This window comes from Fundulus heteroclitus, chromosome 2 (assembly GCF_011125445.2).
Source record: "Fundulus heteroclitus isolate FHET01 chromosome 2, MU-UCD_Fhet_4.1, whole genome shotgun sequence".
In the NCBI taxonomy this organism is placed as follows: domain Eukaryota; kingdom Metazoa; phylum Chordata; class Actinopteri; order Cyprinodontiformes; family Fundulidae; genus Fundulus; species Fundulus heteroclitus.
In genome coordinates, this window is record NC_046362.1 from 21,040,940 (window position 1) to 21,054,454 (window position 13,515).

Genomic DNA, 13,515 nt, shown 5'->3' on the forward strand with positions numbered 1-13,515 from the left:
ATTTCCCTGTCTTTAGCACTATCACTCTTCTCATCAGCTCTGATCTATAGCCCTGCTGAAAAAAAGGCATCGCCACAACATGATGCTGCCCAACCCATGTTTCACTTTAAAAATAATGTGTTCAGGATCGTGTGCATTAGCTTTCTTTAACCCACAGCATTTTGATATACTCAAATGCTCCTTTCTGGCCAGAACACCCCCCCCCCCCCCCCACACACACACACACTTGTTTGCTGTGTCACCTACATGGCATATGGTAAAGTGCAAACTGGACCTTTTACATCTGTCTTTTAACAACAGCTTTTTTAGCCAGTTTTGTGAAGTACACATTGCATTCTCTTAACTGAGCTGTCGATCTACTGGTAATTCCCAAACTCTCTGAATGTAGAATGGGAGGCAGATATTTAGTTATCAGGGTCCTCTCCTGTGGAACCAACTCCAAGTTTTAGCAGACACCCTGTCTATTTTTAAGACTGGGCTTTTTGACAAAGCTTATAGTTAAGAGTGGCTTAAGTTAAGTTGTGATGAGCTATCTCTGTACTCATGCTGCTATAGGCTTAGGCTGCTGGAAGATATTATGATGTAATTCTCTCACTCTGCTGAGTTCTCTTACTGTTCTTCAGTTTTGCATTATTTGTTGTTATTTCAACTTTTAACTTTATGTTCTCTCTTTTTTTCATAGTGGGTACATCTGGTCTGGCGTTCTGTTTAGCTGTGACACCATCCAGGGGAGCAAGACATGTGCCATTAAAAGGGAGCTTTCCTCTCCACATTGCTACTTGTATGCTCAGTATGAGGGATTGCTGCAAGCCATTGACAATGCCATATCTTGGTAGATTTTCATTTATGCTGCTATTTTCTAATTCTCAGATCATGATTTAAACAGTGCTCTGAAGAGATGTCAAAAGCTTAGTTTATTGTTTATACTTATTCAAACTACTCCATAACTTTATTCCTGAGCATGGTGTGTTGATTGGGCTTCATGATGCTATTTAATCACCGATTTTCCCTATTTCTTTCATTGATGATCTTCAACAAAATTAGTGAATAAATAACTTTATTCCAAGTAGAATATACCAAATCAAATGTAATTTTCCTTAGACATTTACTTGTGCCATGTCAATGTTTCCCCTATAATTTGCCCTTCCCTGCCGTACCGTAGCTAATATTCATGAAAACAATAACTCATTACTTTTAAAAATAAGTTACAATGAAGAGTTTCCCACTACCTTTTCTGTGACAAAAGTGTACATCAGAACTACAGTGGTGATGTATGAAGGCAGTGTGCTAGATGGACTCCCTCTCCTCTCATATGCAAATAACATTCCCCCATGCCACTCTTTGATTGGCTTGCTGTTATTAATATTCTGTCAGCGTGTGACTTTGTTAGCCTGGAGTTTCACTGCCAAGAGGCAACACTAAAAAGGGACTTTGTCAATGTTTTGATGTCTCATGAAGTGATGCAGTGTGTGTGTGTGTGTGTGTGTGTGTGTGTGTGTGTGTGTGTGTCTCTGTCTCTGTCTGTCTGTCTGTCTGTCTAAGAGTATTCTAATTTGTGCAGCCTGAGACACTGTTTCTCTCTGACATCTGATTGAGTGGGAAGTGACTATCTTCTTTTCAATGTGATTGTAAGAACCCAGTTTTAATTGTTGATGTAGAGTAGCCACCCTTGCCAAAAGCTTTAGCCTATTTCACTACTCAGAGGGTTTCTGAAATGCCGCCTTGCAAAAGTATCCTTTGGTGTCATGATTTAGGTTTGTGTTTGCTTTGTTTTGGACTTTTCTGGACTAATTTGTTTCCACTACCCTCAGCCAACAGCCATCTGTCACCACCCAATCAGCCCAGTCCCTTCCTTAGTCACCAGTCAATTAGCTTAGGTCAGCTCCACCTGCAGCCATTAATTACTGCCAACTCTGCTCACTTGTTCCCTGCCTATACACCTGCCTCAGGCACCTCATCCCTGCCAGATTGTTTTATCTTGTGTGATGTGCTCTACTAGTTCCTGTTAACTCAGCCAGCTGGACTCTTCTGCTGCATATGTGTTTTCAGCCCTCACTGATGAAAGTTGCCAGTGTCTGCGTGCTGCACAAGGCTTCCTATTTCCCTGTGAGTTCCAGCCACTCGCTCTGCCCATTCTGTTAGTTCCTCGGTCCACATCGCCTGTTGTGGTCAGCCACTGCCTTCATCACTGCTTTGGCCAGTCACTGCCTGCAACCCCTGGTCAGTCTGGTTCTGTTTGCCTGCCTCACCTGCCACTACTCATCCCCTTCAATAAAGCTTTTAAAACATAACTCTGTGTCGGGTTCGTACTCGTAATCATTACACTTGAACTTCTTTTCAAATGTACACTCAACAAAAATATAAATGCAACACTTTTGGTTTTGCTCCCATTTTATATGTGATGAACTCAAAGATCTAAAACCTTTTTCACATACACAATATCACCATTTCCCTCAAACATTGTTCACAAACCAGTCTAAATCTGTGATAGTGAGCACTTCTCCTTTGCTGAGATAATCCATCCCACCTCACTGGTGTGCCATATCAAGATGCTAATTACACATGATGATTAGTGCACAGGTATGCCTTAGACTGCCCACAATAAAAGGTGTTCTCTTCACGGATGAATCCCGGTTTACACTGTTCAGGGCAGGTGGCAGACAGCGTGTGTGGCATCGTGTGGGTGAGTGGTTTTCTGATGTCAATGTTGTGGATCGAGTGGCCCATGGTGGCGGTGGGATTATAGTATGGGCAGGCGTCTGTTATGGACGAAGAACACAGGTGCATTTTATTGATTTTATTTTGAAAGATATCGTGACGAGATCCTGAGGCCCATTATTGTGCCATACATCCAAGAACATCACCTCATGTTGCAGCAGGTAAATACACGGCCCCATGTTGCAAGGATCTGTACACAATTCTTGGAAGCTGAAAACGTCCCATTTCTTGCATGGCCGGCATACTCACCGGACATGTCACCCATTGAGCATGTTTGGGATGCTCTGGATCGGCGTATACCACAGAGTGTACCAGTTCCTGCCAATGTCCATTAACTTTGCACAGCCATTAAAGAGGAGTGGACCAACATTCCACAGGCCACAATGGACAGCTTGATTAACTCTATGCAAAGCAGCTGAGTTGCATTGTGTTGTGCAGTTATACACTGTTTAAAGTTATTTGATGTTAATAACTTTTTGTCTGTTACATATTGTCTGGTGATAATCAGCTCTTAAGCTTATATCAGGACAATGGTTGAAAGGGATGAATTCTGTAATGTTCTGGTTTATGTTTATTATTTGGTTAAATTTAGCTCTCTCCTGTTTTGTGTGTTCTGTTTAGGCTTATTTGTATATTTAGACTTGTTCTGTTTGCTCCCTTGATCATTTCCACCTGGTTTTAGTTAATTGGTCCCTCCCTGCTACCTTGTCTGCCCGCCTATTTAAACCTCTCTTAGTTTTCTGTTTGTTGCCGGGACTTCACATTCGTTTGCTGGTAAGAGCCCTCCAGTATATTGTTTGACCTGTTCTTGTTTTTTTTTAGCCTGTCCAGTTTCGTTGTCCGTACCATTGTCAGCATGGACCCTGTCTGTTCGCCTGTTTAATTCCCTCACCTTCCCTTCAATAAACGCCGCAAAAGATTTACTACCGTGTCTGGCTGAACACTTGGTTCATCTCCTCACAAATCATCACTGTAAGTCCCGGCCACAAAGATGAACCGTTCGCTAAGACGCCTTCTCCGCTCAGGAGCTGCTACGTTGCACGAGCCAGGTATACCATCCTACGTGCCGGCTCTCGACGCACACTCACCACAAGCCTCCAGTCTGTCCTCCTCGGAGCGCTCCCGTCCAGACTTGGATTTTTTCCTTGAGGTGCATGCGGACGTGGTGCGGGACATCCGTCCGGATCTTTTTCCGGATCCGATGCAGCTCCTCTCTCCTTACAAGGAGCCGCCGAAACCGGCATCGGCTACAGCGGTTGCGTCCCATCAGGAAGCATCTACCCTCCAGCAAGGTCCGCCGGCTCGCCGCCAGAGAAAGAAGCGCTCGCCTGCCGGCCATCCATCCAGCATAGGCGGGCAGCCGCCCGACGAGCCAGTCCGGACTCACCCGACTGCCGAACCCCTGGCTCGGCCCACTTCCGGTCCAATAGACAGGAGTTCCTCGCCTCCCAGAGCCAAGAGGCCCACAGCTCCCCCTGCTGGTGACTGTGACTCTGAGTATCTGGCACTGGAGAATAAAATAAGAACTTTTGCCCTCATCATCAAGCGTCTCAGGGAGGCTCTACTCATCCAATATTCAGAGGAGCTGGAGAAGAAATTAAAAGAGGTAGATGGACATTATAGGTCAGCCCTTCAGGCTTTCTATAGCCAACCCAAACCACTCCCAGAGGGTCCGGCCGACGCCTCGGCTCCCGAGTCTGTCTCCGAGGGTCCGGCCGACGCCTCGGCTCCCGAGTCTGTCCCCGAGGGTCCGGCCGACGCCTCGGCTCCCGAATCTGTCCCCAAGGGTCCGGCCAACGCCTCGGCTCCTGAATCTGTCCCCGAGGGTCCGGCCGACGCCTCGGCTCCTGATTCTGTTTCTGAGGGTCTGGCCGATGCCTCGACTTCCATCAAGTCCCACGAGGGGGTCCAGGAGGACCTGCCTCAGTCCAAGTCCCACGAGGGGGACCAGGAGGACCTGCCTCAGTCCAAGTCCCACGAGGGGGTCCAGGAGGACCTGCCTCAATCCAAGGCCCACGAAGGGGTCTGGAAGGACACGCATTTGCCCAAGCCTCCAGGTGTAACCCAAGAGGAGACCCAGGAGGGTCCGTCGCCGACTCGCGACGTGGAGACCCAGGGGGGTCCGTCGCCGACTCGCAACGTGGAGACCCAGGAGGGCCCGCCGTCGACTTGCGAGGTGGGAACTCAGGCGGACGCTTCCTCCTTCGGACGCCCCTGGCCTTGGGAGAGGGCTCCGCACCCGTGGTCTCCTGGAGAATTTGACCCCCTTGGCATTCACCTAAAGCCTCAACCCCTAGTCGCCCTGGTAGACAGCCAACTTTGGGAGAGACTCTACTGGCTGTCACTGTCCGACATTCTCCAGAGACTGTTGTTGAGACTTTTTGTCGCTAAGGGTCTGGCTTTCACTCCAGCCTGCAGTCAGGCCTCATTCACAGCCTGCAGTCAGGCCTCATCCAAAGCCTGTAGCCCGGGTCCTCCTGAAGCCTGTAGCCCGGGGCCTCCTGAAGCCTGTAGCCCGGGGCCTCCTGAAGCCTGTAACCCGGGGCCTCCTGAAGACTGTAACCCGGGGCCTCCTGAAGCCTGTAGCCCGGGGCCTCCTGAAGCCTGTAGCCCGGGGTCTCCTGAAGCCTGTAGCCCGGGGCCTCCTGAAGCCTGTAGCCCGGGGCCTCCTGAAGCCTGTAACCCGGGGCCTCCTGAAGCCTGTAGCCAGGATCCTCCTTCAGTCGTCTGTAGCCAGGCTCCCCTTTCAGTCGTCTGTAGCCAGGCTCCCCCTTCAGTCGCCTGTAGCCAGGCTCCCTCCTTAGCAGCCTGTAGCCAGGCTCCCTCCTTAGCAGCCTTTAGCCAGGCTCCCTCTTTAGCAGCCACCGGACATCCTGACTCGCCGGGGCCGTCCGCCGGAGATCCTGTCACGCCGGTGACAGGATCTCCGGCGTGACAGGATCTCTGTTTAGGTTTTGGTTTTTGATTTAACTATTTTCTTCTGCTCACCCTGTCTGGGTTGTTTTGTTTTGTATTAGGTCTGTCCCTCCGTCCTGAAACCCCCACCACCCACCTGGTCTGTTTGGTTTAGTTTTCAGAGGACGTCTGGAATCCGTCCTTGAGGGAGGGGCTCTGTAATGTTCTGGTTTATGTTTATTATTTGGTTAAATTTAGCTCTCTCCTGTTTTGTGTGTTCTGTTTAGGCTTATTTGTATCTTTAGACTTGTTCTGTTTTCTCCCTTGATCATTTCCACCTGGTTTTAGTTAATTGGTCCCTCCCAGCTTCCTTTTGTCTACCCGCCTATTTAAACCTCTCTTAGTTTTCTGTTTCTTGCCGGGACTTCACATTCGTTCGCTGGTAAGAGCCCTCCAGTATATTGTTTGACCTGTTCTTGTTTTTTTTTTTTTAGCCTGTCCAGTTTCGTTGTCCGTACCATTGTCAGCCTGGCAAGCCTGGACCCTGTCTGTTTGCCTATTTAATTCCCTCACCTTCCCTTCAATAAACGCCGCAAAAGATTTACTACCGTGTCTGGCTGAACACTTGGTTCATCTCCTCACAAATTATCACAAATTCGAGCACTAGTGATCTTTTAACAGCAAACTCTGCATACACGTAGAATAAAGGAGTGACAACTTCTCTTAAAGTTCAAGAATTTAATAACAGAAGTAAAATGAACATCCAGAGAACATCACTGTATAATGCTGTTTATCTGAATTAACACCATACTTCGATTAACAAATCCTCTCAACTAGGCTAGTGAATCTTACCTAAAATACTAAGCAAAATGAAGATAAAAGAAGCTAAGCTAAGGGAGATAAAAGAAGCTAAGCATATATATATATATATAATCCCTGAGGTTGCTGCTTTGCTTGTTGCACATCAGTGTCTCATGACTCAGAAAGGTAGAGTGTGGCTAAATTTGGATATGGCGCACAGATAACTTGTGGAAACTAAGTAGGTAGGAAACATATTATGTACGATATCTATCTATCTGTCTGTCTGTCTGATTTTATTTAGTAATAATCAAGTTTAGCCCTTAAGTCAATCAGGTTTCAGTGATCACAATCAGATGTAGTCAAGGCGGATTCCAGGAATATTAACCCATCCTGGAATATGCTAATAGATCACTTAATCATCCATGTGGAGCTTTGATGCACAGTGAACCTAGTCAGATTACTTTTCTTAAACACTCCAGAGAGGAAATTGAAGACATTGCCAGAAGAACAGTAATAGCACTCTATTTTCTGAACCCTGGATTGTATGGAGATATGTTCAGAAGTGGCTGTGTCATACAAAAAAAAAATTCTTACTGATTGATTAATTCACATCTGACAGGAGAATGATATGTTCTCCTGTCAGATGTGAATTAATCTGATTTAACTCATTTGATATTAATTGACTGAATAAAAGAAAAAAATAAATAGTGGGGAATGGAAAACCCAGGTTAAAGTCAGTGATGTAATTTTTTTTTTTCTCTGAAGTAGATCCACATGAGTTCAGCTGTCTCTAATAGCTCAGAAATATGAAACCCTGCAGTTCAAAGAGCTGTCAACATAGAATACACTTCGGGCCAAAGAAAGAGTGAGGATGAGGCAGGAAGGCAGAGAGAGAGAGGGTAAGCTCAAACATCTAACAAATAATTGACAAGGGTTTTAAAATCTAAATAAGCAGAAAGGTTCTGGGAAAAGAGCTTAGTAAGGGAATTTTCAGGGCTCAAGAAAAGGAACTGATGGGTTAAAAAATTTTGAACTGAAAAAGAGATAGGTAGATGGAGTGCAAACAGTAATTAGGATAAACTATGCATGCACATGTACAGTATGCATGTACAGTATGTTTGTACTTTTTTAATGGCGAATGCTTGGTTGAGTGAATCCGTTTGTTCCACTGAAGCTTCTCCATTTCCCTAAGCACAGAGTTAGTAATGGTTTGAACTGATTGTAGTGGTAATTACCCACATTGAGGAGTGTAGTGTCCTGGCAGCAATTTGTTCCCTTTGGCTATCCTGCTTAGTGCTTAGAAAAGAATAAAACAGCTCAGGGTTACAGTGTGCTTAGGCTTGAAAGGATAAAAAATCCCATCTAGAAACAGATGCTTTAGGGAAATTAAGAAACAGAGGGAGAGTTCGGCGCCTGAGATTGCATCATTGTCAGCCCTACAGCGTGATGCACAATCGGCTTATCTTCTGAGAGCTGGGGCCTGCTCTTCTTAAGGTAATTGAAAATGCATTAAAAAGTGTCCTTTCTGCTCCCACCTGGCTGGAATCAGGCCCAGTTGCAGCTTTTTTGAAAGGTAGCGAGGTGGCCCCAGGATCTGGAGGTGCACTGTTGGTCAAATGTTTTCCCAATAAATGTCAGGAGCATTATTTATCAAAATTAGCTGCAATTGTAAACTAATCCAGGATAATAGGGCAAACCAATTCTAATTTATCTTCACTTAAATACAAGACAGTGGGATGCCTCTGTGCATGATTGCATTGGAAAATATCTAGCATTGCTTTGCACAAAAGCTCTAAGGATTTCCTCTACAACCCACAGTACACATCCCATCTCCTCAACCCAGAAATTACAGTGCCAGTAATTACAGAAGTCTAATTAGTGGGGGGAGGGGGATCCAGAGAATGCGAGAGGCAGGCTCCCTTGACATTTCTCCAGCAAGAAAAATGGTATTCCATATTTAGCTAGGCTTTGGAGAAATGTGCCAGAGTAATGGATATGATGGTTTGAAGAGACCGACGCCCTTGTATTTGCATTTAATGAATACCCCATTTTATTTTGTGCGACCACTGTAATGCATGAAGAAAAATATCTGCCATATCAAAGGGCACAACAATGTTAATTACTGCCCTAAATAAAGATAAAGTAAATGATTTCCTAAAAATTAATGTGACAACATAATTATTTACACAACCCTCAAAGATGTCAATCAAGATTTTCATGCAAAAGGGCATGACGTGCACATTAACAGGAAAGGAAGTGTACAGTGCCTTGTGAAAATATTCATACCCTTTGGCCTTTTTTCACATTTTGACAAATTGTAGCCAAACACCTACATGTATTTTATTGGCCTTAGCGAAAGGTTTCCTCTCCTTCCGTCAAATCCCGAAGCTAGGGGCGGAAGTGCCGCCCCTAGCTTCCTCCCACTTCCGGTAAGACCTCACCCTGTGACCTATGATGTCATCACATGACCTATGATCTATGACCTGTCACCCCGTGTCCTATGACCGCGTGACCTATGACCTAAGATTTATGACTTGTGACATATGACTTAAGATGCATGATATGTAACCTAAGTCATATGACATGGTATTTATGATTTATTACCTATTACTGTATTAATGAGGACCAGATGCTAGTGGCCATGTTTAGACCACCTCCTAACGAGCATGCAAAATTGCTATAATCCAACTACGAGAAATAGAAAATGTTAAGGATAACCCCGGGAAGCCCCCTCTCTACGAGAAAAAACATTAGCTTTGAGAACAACTCTTCTTCTCAAACCCCGCCCTCCCCTCTATCCGATAGATTGAAAAAAGCAGGACCCAGCTCTAGAACCATCCCTCCTCTATGACCCTACCCCCTCAACCTGATAAATAGAGTGAAACAAGGCTCCCTATACACCTATTCTTCACTCAGTCTTCTTAAGAAAGGACAGACTTTAAGATACATGTTATGGCTGTGAAATAAACCATCCAAGTCAACTTTAGCATCATTGCTTTTTTACCACATCATGCATCAACTCCATATGCCGCAACTCTTTCTAACCAGAGTCTGCTGAGCATGTAAAACATACAGGCTCAGGATCATTGCATCAAAACAATAACATAGATGCTCTTTTATGAACTAAATTCTTCAGACAGAATTCATGAATTGATTCAAGAAATATATGAATACACCAGGGAAGTGAATCATCTGTGACAACTCCACTCAGTCTCTGACAGCTACTGTTAAACATTGTAAACCATTGAATAAAATTGTTCTCACTGAACACGATTGTGTCATTATTTAAGCAACTTCTGTATGGTCCAGCCCTCTCCAAACAATTTTTTTTTTCTGTCAAGTCATGCATGAATTAAAAAAGAGTAATGGATATCTATTAATTGACCAGCTCTATCAGACTAGAATATAAGACGGCTACAAATAGTACAAAGTATTTCAGTAGAAATAGAGATTTTACTTCTCCAAAATTCTTTTGCCCATCTGTTTCTCCTTGCTCCACCAAAATCATTTTGTATGTGTCTGTATCACTGCTGTGTCACTGCTGGCTCCTTCGTGGTGGGGGATGGGAACAGGCTCCCGCGTAACAGGATGTGCAATTAGTTGCTTATGAACACGTTCAGCTGTTTCCAGAGGTCTCCTGAGCCTCTGTGTGATCTTCCGCTGTCTCCACCAGCGATCTTGAAACAATGCTATGCTGATGTGCTCTGGATGTGTTTTACAGTTATGACCAACTTTATTTCCATAAGGGTTTTATACACCAATGGGACATCAAAGTTTATGTTTGTTGGTCCACTAATTACACCAAATATAGCTTAAAAATAATTTTAGATAAGCTCTGAATGTCTGCTAGCATTAGCCGCTATTAGCCTTCTAATAACTTACTACTAACCCTAGTAAACTTAAATACAGCTTGTTTAAAAAAAATGCTTGTTTTCATTTCGCTCCAACATTACCCAATAGTGTTACGAGCTGTGAAGTTGCCACTGTCAATGTCGTACATATTCCAAGTAATTTAGACATTAAATCTATAAAGAGGAACATATAACATAAACAACTCTGAAATTTTATTATATATTTTATTAAAGGCTCAAGCATTTCTGTATTAAATGAATGAAATAATATGAGTATGATTGTTTTTAAATAAATGTGTTAGGGTGAAAAAGAGAACTATTTTTTTAACATGTTCAGTGAAGGCTGTGAGGCAATCCTCTACTTGTCCAGTGAAGGATGTTGAAAGAAGAATGATAGATGACTCGAGCAGGAACAAAAAGAGGAAGAAGCCTGCTGTTTACTCAAATCGACCCAGAAGAAGAGGAAGAAACCTGTTGACTGCAGCTAGCTGCTTCCTATTGCAACATCAATGGGGATTTTGGCTAAAAAAAGGATTTTTGCAACTCCCACCAACAGTTTTCAAAAGCACATTAAAGGGAGATGGTTTCTATGCTCAGTGCTCAGTTCTCATCACAGAAGAAACATTACACCGAGCGGAAGGAAGAAGAAAGGAGATTTAAGATAGAAGATTCAGAAAAGAAGCTTCAAGGAAGAAGACCCAAGACAGAAGTAAGATGATCGACTGGCCAAAGGAGGGCCATGGGATCACTTGTCTCTGAGAACCAGTGAGGTTGAGTCCAATGTCCCTTCTCCGTGTCTCTTCTACAAGTTGGGGCCAGTGATCTGCAGAGTCTGTTGGAAGTGCTGTTGTGGGTTTGAATTGGTCGATGAAAACAATCTGAATATTCCAGAGATGTCAGCTTCACCCATCAGATGTCAGAGCTGAAAATGAAACTTGTCTACCCAAAGAGATTAACCTCAGCCCATGTTTTCAGGACGGAGACTCAAGTCTTCTCCCCTAAATTCAAAAGCCTCTCCTGAACATATTAGTAATCAGCCTTAGATAGAATTAGGAAGTTAGTTAAATTTTAATTTGTGATTTCTGTATTTGCTTAATTATGCTGTTACTTATTCCCTGCTAAAGTGTACTTATTAAAGAAGCACATGAAATTATATTAGAAGTTGTGGGCATTCACTTTATTGAGTCAATATTTATTCAGCTATTTAATTGTTGTAAAACAGACATGGTGCATGGTTATAAACATGTTTAGGAGGTCTTTAAAGGTTGCCTGTAGCAAAATTTAATAAACAACACCCTTAGGGACTTTTAAGTCACTAAAACTTAACTGATCCAATATATGCTGTTGTGTAAAAGTAGGAGCCACCGTTAACTAGGGTGGTGGACATGACATAGGTGGCTTCAGGCTACTAGGTTGCCCAAATTGTCTACTGGAAAGGATGTGGTGGTTAGTAGATCGGTCATGTCCTGCTTATCTAGCTAAAAGGTCCCATAGGAACTCTAAGCAGGGTAATACTCGTTAGATACAGAGGTCTTTAGAACCCTAGCTAGTTTGAGTTTTAACCCAAAATAGAGAAGGATGGAGGAGGGTGTTAAGTTCAAGCCTGACAACAACAGAGCGCAAAACAAGGAAGCAGCTAACGGCTATTAGCATCTCCCAGCAAAACAAACTAGAATGGTCCAAGATATAGTGGAAAAGAAAAACGCAAAAAAATATATATGATTCCAAGAGGGAAAAGACTGGAATATTGCAAGGAATAGAGAATGAACGTTAGTGTTCACTTGAGCGGAAGCTAAAGCCCCCGATATCTCAGATGTGAGCGCAGACCTGATTGACATGAGTAAATTTTCTGATAGGCTCTTGAAGTTGCTGTAGATCAGTGTATTTAATTAATAACAGTTGGTCTTCGATCACATCGAGCTGACACTTTACTGCAAGGCGTTGCAGAGGGTCAGGCTCGGTCAGGCATTATTTAAAAGTAATTTATTATTTAAGCAAACCAGCATTATGATAGTTCTGCGATATGGTAGTCGGTAGATGGCACCACGTCTGTTTATATCTATTCATCGCGCCAGGTGCTGGATTCTTATCTAGCCTCAAAAAGGACTATCAAAACACTGTCAAGATGAAGACATGGTATATATAGCTTACTTTTATCATAATCAAATGTTTTTTGTTCTTTTTTAAAGCCTATTGCTTGGCTTTATACCTTTAAATTAAACTTTAATTGGAACTTTGACAGGAATATCAATCTGAAAATGTCCCGTTTGAGTCAGTCAAAATACCTTGAAATGGCTTGACAAAATAGGGTAGAAGGCAAGTTTGTGGGCTAAGGGCCATATCGTAAACAAAGCTTTTTTGTTTTGATTTGACATTCATAATGTAATGAAGGTTTTGGATTGGTGAAAATATTGCATGTAATGTGATCAGTCCAATTGGCAGCAACAGGCAACAACTTAGCATAAATCCCAGGATATTTTGCAGAAGTCTGCCTTATCTGGCAGCAAGTTAAAAAGACACCAGTCTTGTGCATGTGCATGGGAGAAGAGGAAAGCGGCAAACTGGCAAACATGATCTGCAGTGACTGCATAGGTCTTTTGTTTAGAGATGTAATGTGTTCTGAGGTGAGAAAGTTCTAAATATTGAAGTTAGCCCAAGTTCACTCGCTAATGCATTGATAACTCAACAAATTAGCCAGGCGAACGGGAGCACACAGCACGTCACACCCACATACCACGGCCAGAGAATTCAGCCCGAATCAGTCTCTCATGAACCAACTAATCAAGCCTGTAGAGCTAACTGTGGTAAATAGAGGATAACTCCTTTGACCCCTGAATCAGAAAGAAAATTTAAATTTTACTTCAAAACTTGCACTATGAATCATTTACAATATCCTTAAGTTTGTAATAACTAAATTTCCTTGTGTGTTATTAAGAAATGCTGCAAAAAAATTCACAGCCCTCTTGTTGAAAAAGTGAGAACTGTCAACACTGCATTTTAGTTAAATCAAATGATCTAGTTGTCTTTCTTCTTGTTGTGTTTGAATTCTGCACTACTATCTGCCTACCAAAAATTAAATTATGTTGTAAATATGCATCATAGTTTATCCAATATACAACATAAAATTGTGGAATACCTTGAGATTATCCATAATGCCCTTAATTCCACATTGATATTCAAGTCATGCAGGGATTTAGGTAGGAGTGCAGAATGTTCATTGGCAATTTTATTTATTCAGTTTCATGCTCTC